The sequence below is a fragment of the Diadema setosum genome, chromosome 15 (assembly GCF_964275005.1).
Source record: "Diadema setosum chromosome 15, eeDiaSeto1, whole genome shotgun sequence".
Classification (NCBI taxonomy): Eukaryota; Metazoa; Echinodermata; class Echinoidea; order Diadematoida; family Diadematidae; genus Diadema; species Diadema setosum.
The window spans coordinates 32,953,221-32,969,997 of record NC_092699.1 but is presented as its reverse complement, the minus strand read 5'-3'; the positions used below and the strand labels follow the sequence as shown (position 1 = coordinate 32,969,997).

The window sequence follows — 16,777 nt, the reverse complement described above, 5'->3', positions numbered from 1 at the left end:
AATGAGTGACCAAAGAATACATGCTCGGATCTTGGACAATAGGGTGACATGACACGTGAATCCACACACATGACATGAACATGATCAGGTTTGCTCTGTAATTAAGCAAATCTCTGAAATTTTGCACACATTGAATGAAAGTCAAGAACATAGGAAATCTCGCGCCATCATGTCTGGCAGATTGTTTGGGCTGCCGCTGCAGGATCGGGGCCCACTTCTCCAAGCAAGAACTCATGTGAAAGTGCTTGCTCGGAATGTAAGGGTTTCGCCCGATAGCTTTAGGAACAAAACACGCTCAAACATTATCAATAGTCTTATTGCATCAACACTTTTTGATAAACGTAACAGCTGCCATAAAGCTTATGACTTTAATGAACAGTTTCATCAAGAATCAATTGTCTCACACGAAATGGTCACTTCTTGTAATAATGCGCGAACACGGCCTCTTTTTTTAGTTGAATTTTATAATTTTGATTAGCGAATGAAAAGGGGTGTTACATAAGGTACATTTAAAAAAAGAAAAACATGCACTGACTCAAGAAGGGAAAAAAGTGATTACAGATGTGGAATAATCGACATGCACGCACTGCCAGAATTTCCTTTTCAATTGAAATGTAAACTATAGATATATGAAATTTCTGTCTGACTGTATGCTATTTTTTTTTTTCGTTATTCAGTCTTGAAATGGGTGACGTTACATCAAACATCTGCTTCCTAACTGTATAAGAACATATTATTCTTAATAATGGCGAAAATCGAAACTATTGGAATTTAGCACTTCTTGCATTGATGATTTGTGTTCATGCTATGATCGTGAGTTACTGAATGATTTCACCGTCAGGTCTGCTATTTTGTCTGCTGTTTTGTCTTCAGTTCGTCAGTCTTGTCCATCCCGTTTTGTCCTTTACAACCTTTTCTTTAGTAGTTGTCTTGCTGTCTAGTCCTGTTTTATGTTAGTTCGCGTCTATGTAAATGTATTTATTTGTTAATCTAATTTCTAGTGGGCTTCCAGACTTCTTCCACTTTGTTATCTGTTTGTATATACGACGGTTCAATTTAGGATCTTTTCGTTCATGTTCTTCTCCAGAGGGACCCACATACTACAAGCTCTGTCTTTTTAGTGGGTCCCTCCATTTTTCGCATTTAAAACAACGGTATACATGTATTTCGCTTTGATCACTTATGTTTCTTTCTTGCAATACAATGTATGATTACTTTAGGTCCTCAATCGTTATAATCTTTTTATTTCACTATGTTCTACTTACCTTATTTTCTGTTACAAAATGAAGTGAAACATATTTTTTTGTTGAAAAATGAAATAAACTTTGAACTTTGAACTTTGAACTTTGAACCAAGAAGCCGGAATTTAACGCCAAAGCCTCTGAGGGCAATTTTAAACCCTTAAAATTACTTTAATTTGTTAAATTTGCTCATCTCGTTTGCTCGCTGAAGAAAAAGACAATAGGATTTTTATAGAATGAAATCAGACTACTTCCCTAGGAATAATTTTGAAAAAAAAAAAAGCAATTGAATTTTACCCCCATCACGGTAAAGAAGTGTTTTCTAGCCTCATGCCCTCATTGAAGCGTAACACTGTTGGTTGAAAATTAATGACAGATAGTCACTGTAAGTGTACTTTGGTTTTAAAGGACAAGTCCACCTATGTGGATTGAGTGAATGCAACAATATTAGTAGAACACATCAGTGAAAGTTTGGGAAAAATCCGACAATCCGTTCCAAAATTATGATTTTTTAAAGTGTCTGCGCATGCTAGTCACTGCTGGATGAAAAGACTACACCATAACTACGGTTGTTACAACATGCGTACAACGATGTAAGGAAAATAAAAACTTTACTTTTTGAATAAAGTGCAAATTTCTGCGACTTGTCACTGACGCATGTTAAGGGCAACATTATTCCCCCTGCCTTCTGAGAGAGAGAAGTCGAGTGTTCTTTTGTTATGCGAGAAAAGTGAAAATATGTTTAATTTTCTTCTTTCTTTATATCGATGTACACATGTGACATCACCATAGAGCTGTATTTAAATACAGCTCTATGGACATCACAAGCTATAGTAGTCTTCTCGTCCAGCCGTGACTGAGCAGAAACTTCAAAAATTCATAACTTTTGAACGGATTGTCCGATTTTCCTCAAACTCTCGCTGATGTGCTCTACTAATATTGCTGCATTCACTCAACCCGTATGTCTATGAAGGCGAACTTAATGTCCTTTAGACACAATAAAAATATAATTCAGTTGAATTCAGTGCACAAAATGAAAACAATACTTACTTCACACTCCTATCCAACAAGGAAAAGATGTCGAAACTGCAATTCTGGCAATTTTCAGGCCATAATAATATGGTACGAGAGGAAGTTCATAAACATATTGCATGTTGCGTGCCTTCATATACTGGAAATTTAACATTCGTTCTGATATCATTGAATCAAAGTTACAAAATTGCGTTTCTGAACATATAGGAGTGACCATTTTGCCTTTAGGAAGGGCTTGACACTCTTACTATATCATTTTCATCTCTTCTGTAGACCTTACTTATGTCCTAGTATGTTCTCCTTTTTCTCTAGCTCAAACTTCTTTTTCCAACTTCTCCTAGTTTCAATTTCAATTTTATTTTCGTATTTCTCGATGGAAAATACATAAAATATAACAAAATATAATAATACAGGATGTCCAGCTTGGATATATACACACAAAAAAAAATAGGAATACAAACATAGTACATAGCTGTCGATGTGTCATTTTCAATCAGAGTAAACAATGCAAAGAGAAATACGATGGAACCTACTAAAAAGCAAAGCTTGTTGAGTGTAGGTCCCAACAAATGCCTAGTGTGGAGAACAGGATGAGGAGCACGGGTATAACTAAAGACCAAACTAAGGATAAACAAAAAATAATGAATATTAATACTCGGGGTACAGAAGATTCTTCTCACATAAATTTATGTGTATGATAACATGAGAACAAGTAACCACATGCTGCACACTAGCAGCTGCTCTAATAGCAATTTTGACATGGGAGTGATAATGTGAATACGACATAATTTTAGGGTTTAAACATTCCAACTTCCACTGACACGGGGAAAGAGTCGGAAAATGGAAGACATGAATCAATTACAATTCCTATATGTGATATACCAGCCAGCTGCAATGCCTCATGAAAAATGGAAAGAAAGAAGGGGAAGTTATGACGCTATGCGACACGACCGAAGGTCTTACTAGAAGTGGAAGGAAAAACACCGATTGGCAGGAATTTGAGGGAGCAGTGACTGCCATTGTCCTGTTAATATTTTAATTTTTTTTCTCACTGGCCTGAATTCACTTTTCTCCATTCTCATCATCAGTAATTAATACGAGTTTCGACGTTCAGTATAAAACGACAAACGGAATATCCTCAAAGAGCTGAACAGCTGCACGGTCAGACGCTCGGCGTCAGTGATCAATGTTTTGTTGGCAGGGTTCATGTGCATTGGTAAAGAAAGCGTATGCCAATATACTCATGCCTCTCGCTTTCATTCTCTTCTGGATGAAGATTTGTAATAAATTATTATCTGAAGTGATATACAACGAAACTGCCTCTAACACGCAAAGCTATCATAGTCAAGAAATAAAAAAAAAATCAAGTAAAATCATTAAGGAATGTTTTTCCTCTCTTAAAGACAGCCATTCTCTTAGTTTTTGGCATCCCCATGCAATAACCAATTATAATTCACCCAAACAAAGTAGTGGGCCACTCACTCCATGTTCAATGGGTCTGTTATAGATAAAGTACACAAAGAACAAAAATGTAAAAGTTTCATAGACGTCAGACCGAGAGACAAAATAGAAGATTTATTTACTTTTTCGAACGTTTCACACACTGTCCCTCAAAATAACGCAAATAAGTGAGATGATGACGTCATACAACATGTGTATTCAAATGTTGTATTCATATGTGTTTGAAATGAAATAAAATGAAACGAAATAAACGAAATTACATGTATATGTGTCATTATACAATTCTCCCTTTCACTTGACAGAGATTTTCACTATAATACCTATCGGAATGGTTTCGAGAACTCAAAAGAGCTTCCTTTCCATTAACCCTATTACCACACGGTTTTTTTGAGGGACTTGAAACCACCGGGGTGGTGAACATATTCTTTTTAATATCCTCAACAATAATATTGAAGCAAAAATTCAGCTTCATAATCATTTCTTATGTATTTTATTGTTTGTTGAATTTCTTATGTATTTCTTTGTTTTTTACACTTTGTTTTTGTTGTTTTTTCGTCAAAATTTGTCGCAGAAACTTTTTAAAGCATAATCAGGCTAAAATAAATCATTATCAGCCACTGGAAGTAAAAATATCTATTTCTATATGAATTAATTGCAAAAACACAATTTACATTGGATTTGTACACAAAATCATGTTTTTAAAGCAATTTTTGGGTCGACGAATTTTTTTCAAAGGGGCGTGGCTTCAAAACGGTATGCCCGGGAGCGACAAATTTGGTCTCAAAAGTTGCGCGATACTTGAAAAAAAAAAGTCATAAAATGTCGCGGCGAGAGCATCACGCGTTGCGGAATAATCAAGCGAAACGTCGAGGGGGCGGGGCCATTTTGCCCCCCCCCCCCCCTGGTGGGAATAGGGTTAAATAAAAATAAAGTGATTTTGCACCGATCATTTACATAAGGGAAAAGGAATGGGGTTGTCACTCCTAAACGAATTAAAAAAAAGGATACTTGGATCAGGCAAAAGTCACCTAAAAAGCTCTTAGGCAATAAAGCAATCATCGTATTTGCTAATGAGTGCATTGCCGAACACCGTTTAAGTGAGCTCAATCGTTTTCTTCCTTTTTGTCTACTTTTCACAAAAAATTCTACTATCACAAATCCTGTCAGTCGAATGAACTAAGTTTCGCTTGCAGGAAAGGAAGCTATCGAAGGAATAAAGCAGAGATCTCTTTCTGTCAATTGTGGTACAATTAATTGTCTGTAACATTAAACAAAACTGTCTTCACTTGACATGAGTATAAATCATGCAGTTCGATGATTGTAGTTACCGTATCTTCTTCAATAGCGGGAATTTGTTGTAGGTCTATTAATACCTTTAGCATAATGTTCTTGTAAAACGGTGTAAAATTTTCTTTGTTTTAAATTCCGGTCGGATGTCTCGCATGGTTAAGTAAGGGAAAACCGTAAAGGTGTTCTCATGACAATCTATTGTGATGCGTTTAAACAAAGAAGCAAACAACCGTGTGTTATGCCATTTATGGGACACAAAACGCCAGTATGCGTGGAATGTATAATGTGCGTGTATTCTATTAGTATATTAGTATATATGTTTGGGTGCTTTTAGGTTAACAGCAATTACTGTGACACAAGGAAGTGTGTATCCATGTTATATGAATTAATTGTCTGTTGACAGTTTACGAAAGGTTGCGGTTTAAGTGCTGGTTCCGGCAGACACGCGAGACCAAGTCGCAGGTATATTGTTTTGCCGCTCTGCTCAAGGATCTTGCGCTCTAGAAAAAGGTAGATTGGTACAACTGTATACCCAGATAGGGAGATTAATAGATACATAGATAGATGAAAGATAGACAGAAGAATAGATAGATAGATAGATAGATAGATCAGGGAGGACACGACAGAAAAAAAAAGAGAGTGCGTCTCTTCATTTCATTCTCTTCTCTTCATTAGGTATTACCTAAATATCATGCATGGGTGGGTGTTCAGGAATCATTAAAGTTTTCAAATTTAGCATAATTCATTATTCGTTTTTTATTGTTTTGTTTTTTTACGAGATCTCTAACCATCATTAAAAACATGAGCATGTTGGACTGGAGACAACAGAATTCCCTTTAATGTAAATTACAGGGGGTTCCTTACATATTTCATACAAAGTCGTGTGATATTCAATCAATACACACAGGGGCGAAATGGCCTGCAGAATTACACTGGAAAAAACTGTACCTTTAATCACCGTAATGCGACTAATCATGCTTTTTGGGTCTAGTTGAAAAATTATGGGTCGAACTGCTAGAAATATTTCCAGAACATTTGTTATAATGTTATAATTGGAATTAATGTGACACGTTATTGGAAGTGTCTTACATTTTAGCAAACTTTTTTTGTTTAAAGACACCAATTACTTTTTCTCATGTCCTTTTATCACAACGTTACTCACCCGAACCTAAATTTACAATCGCAAGTCTAAATTTTGTTTAATTATATTCATTCTTTTTTTTTCTTTTTTTTTTACATCATAAACCTCGGAAGGGTGAACATGTTGTGACATGATTGTGATTTCAAATGAGTAGATGTTGATTCATTAGTTAAAGCAAAACTTATTTTCTTAATGCAACGTTACTGATAGTGGATACATAGATCTATAGATGGATCTATAGATAGGAAGATAGATAGATAGATAGATAGATAGATAGATAGATAGATAGATAGATAGATAGATAGATAGATAGATAGATAGATAGAGATAGATAGGTAGATAGATAGATAGATAGATAGATAGATAGATAGATAGATAGATAGATAGATAGATAGATAGATAGATAAAGAAAGAAAGAGAGGGAGAGAGGAGGCCTCTGGGGAGGGGGAGGAGAAATAATGAATTCTTGTCAGGAAAAAAAACAAAACAAAAAAACCACACCGTCATCAAACTTCCGGAGAACCATGAGGGTTTTCCAAACATTTTTAAGTTTCCGGTAAATTTCCACCTGCAAAGGACAATAGCCATTTTACTCCTCTGAAATTCTGATATTTTCATGCCCCAAAGTTTCCCATTATTTTGATTTTGCTGAAAGATAAGGCAGAATTCAGTTAAAAAAAAAAAAAAGAAAAAAAAAGAAAAAAAAAAAGAAAAACCGGAAACAAGAAAAACACCGAAACCACGATTGTGGTGGAATGCCATGGTTACATGATTTATTTTGTTGGATGGTAAACAACTAATGAGACGCCGCCTCCCTTAGTCCTTCCCTATACAAAGCTTGTGTACACATTCAGAACACATGCATATTATTCTCTCAAAGCTACCTTAACTGCTTGTTGCTACACTAGATATCGGTTTTGAAAATCGAACCTGACTACCCAAAGCAAATGGATTGTCTGGATTCAGTGAATGCAACCATTGAAAAAAAAAAGAAAGAATAATCGGATAATCCTTTCAAACATATATGAGTTGACAAAGTTTTGATTAAATTCACTTGCTTTCATTTCTACATAAGAAGGCTAGAAAGATTCGTGACGTCATATAATTTATAGTTTCATTTAATGTTTTTCTTCTAGGTAAAGTATACATTCCCTCTGCCAAATTACTGAAAATTCTCGTGTCAAAAGTAATACTATTACCAGGATTACCCCTGCCTTCTGAAGAAGGTAAGTCAAGACCCCTTTCATTATGCTAGAAAATTCAATTATGTGAATATCTTTACATACATTTTCTTTACATTGTTCCACTACTATGACGTCACGAACCGTTGTAAAATTTACAACTTTTGAACGGATTTTCCGATTTTCCTCATAACTTCACCGATGAATTAATCTGTGACCCCGCATTGCTGGAATTAACGGAATTCAGACAATAGTTTACTTTGCGGTAGATTTCCTTTTAGAAACAGCCCATGTTTTCATCTCTCATATCCCTTGATAAAAACATTGTCCTGATTCATTTTCCCTTTCCTCCTTGTTTAGTTTCCTTCAGGAAAACGATTTATCATGTTTCTCCGATAAAAAAAAAGTTTGAATGTTACATCCACCACTGCTTAAATGAACAAAGACGTTAAGGAAACTAAAACCCAAATAAAAAAGTGGATTGACTGAAAGCAGCAATAATATTAGAAGACCAAATGCGTTGAAGTTTGAGAAAAATCGGACAATCGATTAAAAAGTTATCAATTTTTAAAGTTTTGGTGCCGTTATCGCTGGATAAGAAGGCTAACACACTTTATGATGTCATTATGGACAACAAAATAAAGAAAATATAAGGATAATTCCACAAAATCTAATATTTTCATGAAAGTACACACTTCTTCAATTTGTTCTTGACATATGTTAAAGGTAATATTATTCCCCTTGCTTTCTGAAAGAGGCAAGCAAAGTGCTAGAAAAGTGAAAATATGTAAAATGTAAAAATGTAAAATGTAAAATTTTCTTCATAATATTTTCTTTATAATGTTGTCCATAGTGCCGTCATGACGTGTAGTATAGTCTCCTCATCCAGCGATGACGGCACTGAAACTTTTTTTCATAATAACTTTGAATTGAATGTTCGATTTTCCTCAAACTTTCACTGATGTTTTCTTCTATTACTGCTGCTTTTGCCCAATCCACAAGAATATTTAAGTTCTGGTTTTCTTTAAGTGGTAGAAGGCTTAAAAGATTCAAAGATTTCATGAACAAAGAGCCCGATCTTGACTGTAGTATGAAATATCAATGATAACTTGATATTGATTTAGTCCATCATTATTATTATCATTATTATTGCGATTATTATCATCAATGGAAAAATGGAAAGCTCATACTTAAAAAGATTTTTTTTTAATAATAAAGCATAATGTTCTCATTGAACTGTTGTATTGTTCACAAACAGTTGAAACCCCTTTCATTTTAAAGGTGATCATTAAAATTTTACAACTTATAAGCAACAAAAAAAAAATTATTTGGATACAGTTTCTTTTGAGTGATTTCATGTAAAAATATATTTTGGTGAAAAGTGGATTAAAGTCAGTGGGAGCATGCACTGTGCACGAGTGATGGGATCACCATTTCTTCTATTCGTCGTACGTGGATGCCCATAGTTTCACTGTTTCGTGAAAAAAAAAAAAGGTGAAAGCTATTTAAATTCCATAACTTTCTTTCTAACTTCGCTAAATAATTATGATGAAGTTCTGTTTGTCTGGGATCCATTTTGTATTTCAAAGCCGTCTTGAAAACGGTGCAGAATTGTACTTTAACCCTTTCTATGACATGGACTTTGGACAGTGTGTACATCACTATGGGGAGACTCGTGAAAGACTCGGCACTCAAGGCTCCATCAGGCTTGGATTTCATCACTGGGTCATTGGCGTCAACGGTGGCAGAACGCAATTCAAGAGTAACGCCCCCATGTGGCCGTCTTCATGACAATGAGGGCGCATTATTGTATAGCGCAACGAGAGCGCTGCTAACAATATTGCTTGGTCTGTGCAACCTTGGAAATACTATATTAAAAGAGAGAGAGAGAAAATCAACTAGAATAGAAAAGTTTACGTATGTAGATAACGATAACTTGGGATATCAGGCGCAACTGAACTGAACTGAAGTTACACAAACTGGGGAACTATTTCTGTCATGTTTAATAAGATAATTCGCTTTGTTGCAACTGATTGACAAATTGCCCTACATCGACGTACATAAGCACTGAATTGATCTTTGCTCTGGATCAATTCAGTGCTTATTCAAGTCGATGTAGGGCAATTTTTCAGTCAGTTGCAATCAAAACAACTCGACGCAGGAATTTAATCGATTTGTATACGCACTATTCCCTTTGTGTATAGTTGTCCTCGTCTAAATGATATTTCTAATAAAGATATTCGAAGTAAAGTTTTTTTTTTAATTTATGTTTGTGTGCTTTGTTCCTGCAGTTAAAAATACGGGAGAATGAACGGATACTATATACATGTACCACCCAGAGACCGCTATCCCAGTCAAGAAAACTACTTATCGTTAATGGCCTCATCCAGAGTAGTACTGTTAAACCTTAATTGAATATAACATACCATGAAATGTATGATCGTAAAATTTACACGTTATCGTATCCATTTCTTTTAAGTGTTCTTTAAGTACTCTTGTTTTCTAACGTGAACATTGTTCATTTTGTCATGCTGGTTTCATTTGTAAAAGTGAAGAATTAAAAACAGACCGAAACTGAATCAACCGAAGCAATCAAGTTGGGGACACTGGCAGTTTTTATTATGGAATTTTGCACATGACTGTATCATTATGGCAAGCTGAACTTCGTTCCTTTTTCTATTCTCTTTGCCTATCTTATACTCAGAGGACAATATCGGATGTATCGTATATGAACGATGCTTCTTGATTGGTTTTGTAATCGTGTGGTAATAGGCGTACTTGATCGCCGTAATATTAACCCTTTTTTGTGTGTGTTCTACGTTGAGTGCCGATTAGCAGAGGAAACCTTATACATGCATAGTGCTGTGCACACTGGCCAGGACCCTACACGGCACAGAAAGGTTTCAACAACAACAACAGCAACAACAACAACAACAACAACAAAACACAAAAAACACGATGTCAAGATAACTTGACATAAAGTAAATTCAAACAAACAACAGATAAGCGATTTCATCTAAATCATTCACTTAAAACATAAAAGGTTTTGAAATTTGCAAATGTCCCGTCACGTTTCCACGAAACAGAGCAGTGTATTAACCCCTACAACGTAAACTAGACAGGTGATTATACACTGTATCATGGCCTTCTCGAGTCAAAAACTGCATGATCTATTATTCATACGCACAAAGTTCCACAGAACTTTCTTTCTTGACAAGAAAGCAAACAAAATATCTTATATTCTCCACCCTAGTCATCATTATTGTTGATATTGTTATTATTTATTTAGTTATTTATTTATTTATTTATTTATTTATTTATTTATCTATTTATCTATTTATTTATTTATTTATTTATTTATCTATTTATCTATTTATTTATTTATTTATTTATTTATTTATTTATTTATTTATTTATTTATCTATTTATTTACTTACTTATTTATTTATTTATTTATTTATTCATCTATTTATTTAAGTTATTTATTGAAGTTGATGGGTGAGCAACAAATTCATAATTTGGCTTTTTTCACAAACAAATTAGATATTTCTGACTGGTCGTCAGCACCAACTCGGCTAATTTGTAGGCGAGTGCGGAGAACCGACATAACATCACTATTCCGACGAAATATGTGAAGGTTTAATTTTCCCGGGATGTACTTTCTTAGATCTTATGTCATCAAAGATTGATGACTCTTAATTGAATGTGCCTATCGTTCTGTTCATCAAACGTTACTAAACTATCTGTGACAGTCAATTAGTAGGGACCTATATAGCAAAGAATCGTACTTTGATAGGTTGAGGGCAAATTCACAACGTATAAATGATATATCTATATTGGTTAAGAACCAGAAGGGCTTTATCGCAATTTTCGGGAGTATTGATTTATTGGTATTATAGGACTCGTTCTCTTCTACGATAATAATTATGGTACCAATTTTAGATTATCTCCATTTTCACTAAAATACTAAAATATCAAAAATCAAAACCACAGAGGCGTTATTTTACCCGATATTTGGAGCAATGCTTGTAAATCTATCCACTTTTTGTTTCATGAAAATTGGTTGTTTCGTTTTAATTTACGCTCAAATCTCAGAACACAATTAGTGCCCTTCTGGTTCTCAGCTGGCGATATAATCGTTTTCTTTTTACACAACTATTATACGATTTACTCTCTTAATTTCTAGGACTTAAATTTTAAATCTTTCTTACGACTTAAAATATTTTAAGTCTTTAAGACTTATTTTAGGTGGCTTCGATTAAAAGTTGAGTGTCGAAGCTGTTCCCAATCTAAATCTAACAAGGACTTAAACTTTCAACCAATCAGATGACTTGTAAATGACGTCATGCGCTATCTTGAACCGCCTAAAACCGGAATTGGCGCTGGCCGTCACTTTGCTTCATGCGATGCTAGATAGCGTACTCATACACACACATTCAGTGTACATGTACTATAGGGCCTAGTACTTGTACCTACCATCGACCATTTGCAAACGCTATTGACTCGAACAGTTGAGTTGGTCTTGAAGGCAGAAGTCATGCAGGCCGGAGTTTTTTGAGGGCATGATCTGACGGAAGCTTGCCCAAGTTGCTTAAAGGTGAGCATATTACTGTATGAATGCTCAAGAATGTGTTTGATAACTCTGGGACTCAGTAACCAAAGATAAAAGATGTTAAGATGTGCACTAACCGCCCTACATTTTTGGCGAGTTTGAGCCTTGCCGCTGTATACAGCGCTGTCCATCCCTGAAGCGCCAGTGCTATTCACGTTAGCTGTTCATGGCTAATGTGTCTATCCAAACATTGTAACAAGTTACATGTAGGCTAACGTTATACTAGTATTGTGGGGGCTCTATCTCGGTAAAACTGCAAGTACAAGTGTAATAATACAGGGACTCTTATAAAGCGCCCATTCTACCTAATGATTTACGATGTTGGTGTCTTGACTGAAAGGTAAAGCTATGGGCATAACACTCTGTAGCGTAGGCCTAACTGTCGTCTAACACTGAGTAACAGTAACAAGTTAGTGTCAGTTCACCCCTTCCTACACTCTTGTAAGGTTTAATTTATCAATTTCTACGTAGAAAGGCACAGTTCTAGGCCTTATCATGCCCTATGCTGTGATAAAATGTAGGGCATATGCTGTTAGATGGGTTTTATTTTTAACGTTGTGTTGATAGGCCACCAATAGTACGTAGACCCTATGGGCGCTAAAATAGAACTGCGACCAGCCCAAACACGAAGCCCCCTGTGTGATGAGCGCCCCAGGGTTTAGGGCGCCAATGTTGCAATGCCAGTGCAGTGGCGTCAAGCTCTGAACTGTAAAAACTTCTATCGCATGGGCCATATTGGCTGACATCACCAATTTCCATTAACTCCCATATTAAAATAGGGGGTCTACAATTAATAAACAGTTTCTGTTCCATTGCATGACTAGGTCTACTGAGTCTGATGTCACAATAAACAATTACCTTTGGCGTGTGCACTCAACACTCTTACTATCAAGCGTGCATCATGTCACTCATTTTACTGGAATAATCAACTTCAATGCTACTTGCACTCGGCTGCGTACATGTGTATGTATTTCTATGTGAATGTGCTACTGATTTGCATTCCATGAAAATACTTCTACTATTATTACTACCACTCAGTAGTAGGCCTGGACACCTGTCCTAGGCCTTATGGTTGCCATTTCTGCACTGAATTCAAGACTCTTTCTTGAACTAGTACAACCTGTACGTCTGTTAGTGTTATTGTTGAAGGCGTTGTATGAAACAAATAATGTATGGGATTAACTCGTGCAATGGAACAAGATTTCGCACCTGGATAAAGATATTCTACTCCAGTCTTTTTCTTTGTAGCATAATCAATGTGGTGATCTGTGTTTGAGTAGAAGGATCTAGACTTAAAAATTCTACAGATCTACACTTCTGGCTGAGATGTATGATGATGATGATGATGAAGTCTTGTATAGCGCCGGTATCCGCCAAGTCAGGCGCTCATGGCGCTTGCTCCAAAATAAATACATAATTCAGCTTAAATTTCATGGGTGCACCGCTTGTGATATGACAGTTAAAATAAAAAGAAATAGTTCCAGGAAGTAATATTGTCTCCAAATGTGTAAACATACATTCTTACACATTGGCATTAAGCATCACATACACCAGTGAGAGAATGTAGTGAAGTTTTACAATATATGAGGCCTTTTTTTAATTTTTTACTTTTAATATTTTTTAAGATGAAGGGAATGCAAATTACCTGTTATTTGTATAATTTGTACTCCAAGGAGTACTCTGTCAGGACTATCCCTTCTTGGTGTTTAGATATGCAAGACATCCCTGGTATTTCTAAAAATTGATTTTAACGATAAAAACATCTGAAACAAAAATCAGAGATATCTGTCTCATTTTTTCCTCCAGCATGAAATACAACCCTCGAGACCAATAAGAAATAATTAATTACATAAAAATCTAGAAATGTGGCTATGGCGACCGTTTATAACCCCGAAGCATATTTGTTTTCTTCCTTTTTTTTTGTAAAGCGTTTCTGTTTTTCATTTTCCACTTCCTTATCACTGATATTTCACAGTTTTTGTGTTTATTTTCAGATCAATGCGGACTTTGCCCAGTTGTACCGAGAAAAGTGCAGGAGATGGTGAACAGATGGGGGCCATTTTACGTCAATAGAATCTTGCACTTGCCAAGCGAAACTACCCTTAGTTGCAAGACATCGTAAGAAGATGTGAAGACATTGATGGAGACAGTAAGTCCTTCCGCCAATCCTCATAGATCTTGTGGCATTGATTATAATTACTGGAACAATTTCTGTCCAAAGTGTAAGAGTAAAACTTACTCATTTGTTTATGCTTCATTGCTATTACACCTTTCAGGAAAGTGAATGCGTACGAGTTTGCTCTTCATAGACTGATATTGATAATAAGTCGAAAACTGAATGTTAGGGATTGTCAGAGCTGATACAATACGTCATATCTAATATGTTAAAGAGAATGTGTGAAATACTTAAAGTTGAAAAAAAAAAATTTGTATTGTGTTCCATTCTATAGGAATTTTGTGGAATGTCACTACTTGCAGCGATGCTTCACAGACCCAACATCCCCATGTAGAAGAAAGGGAGAGGACCTCTCATGCTCCCGAGGGATGCCCAGCAGTACCTGGTGCAGAATGACTATGTGCCTGTAAGTACAGTATATGCTTAATGTTTATAGACTTGAAATCAGTTTATGATCAAATCATTGAGCTTCCAATTTTGAGAATTATCAATATGCATGTTTCATTGGGCTTTTAAGTACCAGCTCATGTTTAGAGAAGAATATTTGAGCTTCGTATCTTACAAAGCAAGGCTCGTGTAGAATCTGCATGTACTCAGTAACAGGTGGAATTTAAAAATCTGAATTTCTCATGCTGTCGTGAGAAATGCAAAGTTTTCTTCTCTGATATATCAGTGTTTTTGAAGCGATTCTTCTCAAACAAACTTTAGAACATTCAGCAATGAGTATTGTGTAGGGGTATCTACCATGTTTTGACAGTTTTCTTTTAAATTCATTAAATTACGGATTAAAAATGCATGCTGACTTCTATTGATTTGATTATGTACATCAAATATCTTATGAGTCTGGAACATGTAAATATCAAGTAGGCCCCACCCCGATGATGGCAAAAAGTAATCTGATTTCTGGGAATTTTTTTCAAGGCTTTGAGGTTTACCAGATGAGACATAATGTTTTAAAATAATATGTTCCGAATTATATCAGAAATATTTACTTGTACATCACAAACTAAAAGTTTTGTGATGAATATGTTATTAGTACATTGTATTTAAGATCAATATGTAAAATCATATTCTAATATTTTTTCCCTCCAGAGTGCCCTCTCACTGAGAACTTAACTTCCCTCTGTGTGATGCAAAGTTTATTTGATAATAATTGTAGCCTTTGTCATTTGCTCAAACGATTCAAGTGAAATTTAGTTCGAAATATCAGTAGTGCTATACATGTTTAATCTCTTTTCAGGTAGGAACCAATGTTCATGGCATTGCTGATGCAGAGACTCCAACCCCAGCCCCAAGCATCTTCTGATCTGGAGATTCTCCCACCTGAAAGCCTTAGCAAACGGGAAACGCCAAGTTGATCCACGCGAAACGTATACATCACGAGCGAGAAGCGCGAAGTTCAGTGATGCTAAAGATGCCACCTTCAGCCAGCCCTGCTTAGTCAGATAAGGGAGTGACTAGACGTACATCCAGTATTTTCTCATCCTGGACAAGACCATACTAAGTCCAGGCTGGAGATGACCGGAAGCAAGAATTTGACAGACTCTTTAAAGCCCACTGTGTCTTCATCGTCAAATATGCTTGGGTGCTTGAAGCATTCTTTGATTTTGTGGCGGCATATTCATGTACTGCTACAATCCCAAGTGAGGGCTTCGTTCTGGGCATTATAGCCACGAACTTCAAGAACACGTCAGTGTATGATGCTAGTAAGATTTTCCGACATTGTGCCACAAACCCATGCACACAAGAAGCATATCTGACTTGCCCTGATGTGCAGCAAAGTTTTCTTAATTTTCGGTGAATTCTTAAATCAAAGTAACACAGGTAAAATGCTGCAATGTTTCCTTTGAAGATACTATCATGCGTAATGTTTGACTCATGGATATTGAGTTATGTTATGTGTGCCTCACTTTTCCATTTATATTGAGCTACAAATCCATGCACACAAGAAGCATATCTGTCATGCCCTGGTTGTAGTAAAGTTTCCTTGTAATTTTTTTTGTGTGCATTTTTAAATGAAAATAACACAATAAGGAAAGTTAATGCCGCAATGTTTCCTTTAGAGGTACTATCATGTATGTGTGTGCCTCACTTTTGCATTTGCATTGCTACGTGAACATTTAAACAATATTTCAAGTTTTTATACATGTCCAGTTTCAATTTATTTATTGTTCATCTTTGGCTTGTTTTCTGTATATTATGTCTGGTTGATGATGAAAAAAAAAAAGTAATGCCAGATCCGCATTGATTTAAATTGAAAGAAGAAAGTTTAAGTTCCCCTGAACACTTTTGTAATTATTCAACGATTACCTAATTTTCATCACTCCCACAGTGTTGTTGAGCCATTGTCCATCACATTTATTGAGCGCTGATTTGTTGCTATTTTCATTATGACGTTGTGGCTAAACACTTTAATATGAAACTCTCTATATAAAGAAATAAACTTTGGTTTTCCAGCCAAAGTATGTGCTTGAACCCATGAGGAAGGATAGATTCAGCGCAGATGGGCACCTTAAACAAATTTAGAGCATTTGACTTGAAATTTGGCATACATGACCACTATGGTATATAGATATGGAAACGATGTGGTGAGCAATGCATTGCCATGGTAACAGCTTTTTTTAAACCAAAAAACATACAAAA

At 35.6% G+C, this 16,777-nt stretch overlaps 1 long non-coding RNA gene across 1 annotated transcript; it reads left to right on the top strand.

Annotated features, from left to right (window-relative positions):
* Window positions 1-11,846: 11,846 nt before the first annotated feature.
* Window positions 11,847-16,311, top strand: LOC140239274 (uncharacterized). The gene is made up of 4 exons (XR_011901965.1): window positions 11,847-11,943; window positions 13,953-14,107; window positions 14,409-14,540; window positions 15,375-16,311. It is a non-coding gene; the product is annotated as an uncharacterized lncRNA (long non-coding RNA).
* Window positions 16,312-16,777: the final 466 nt, after the last annotated feature.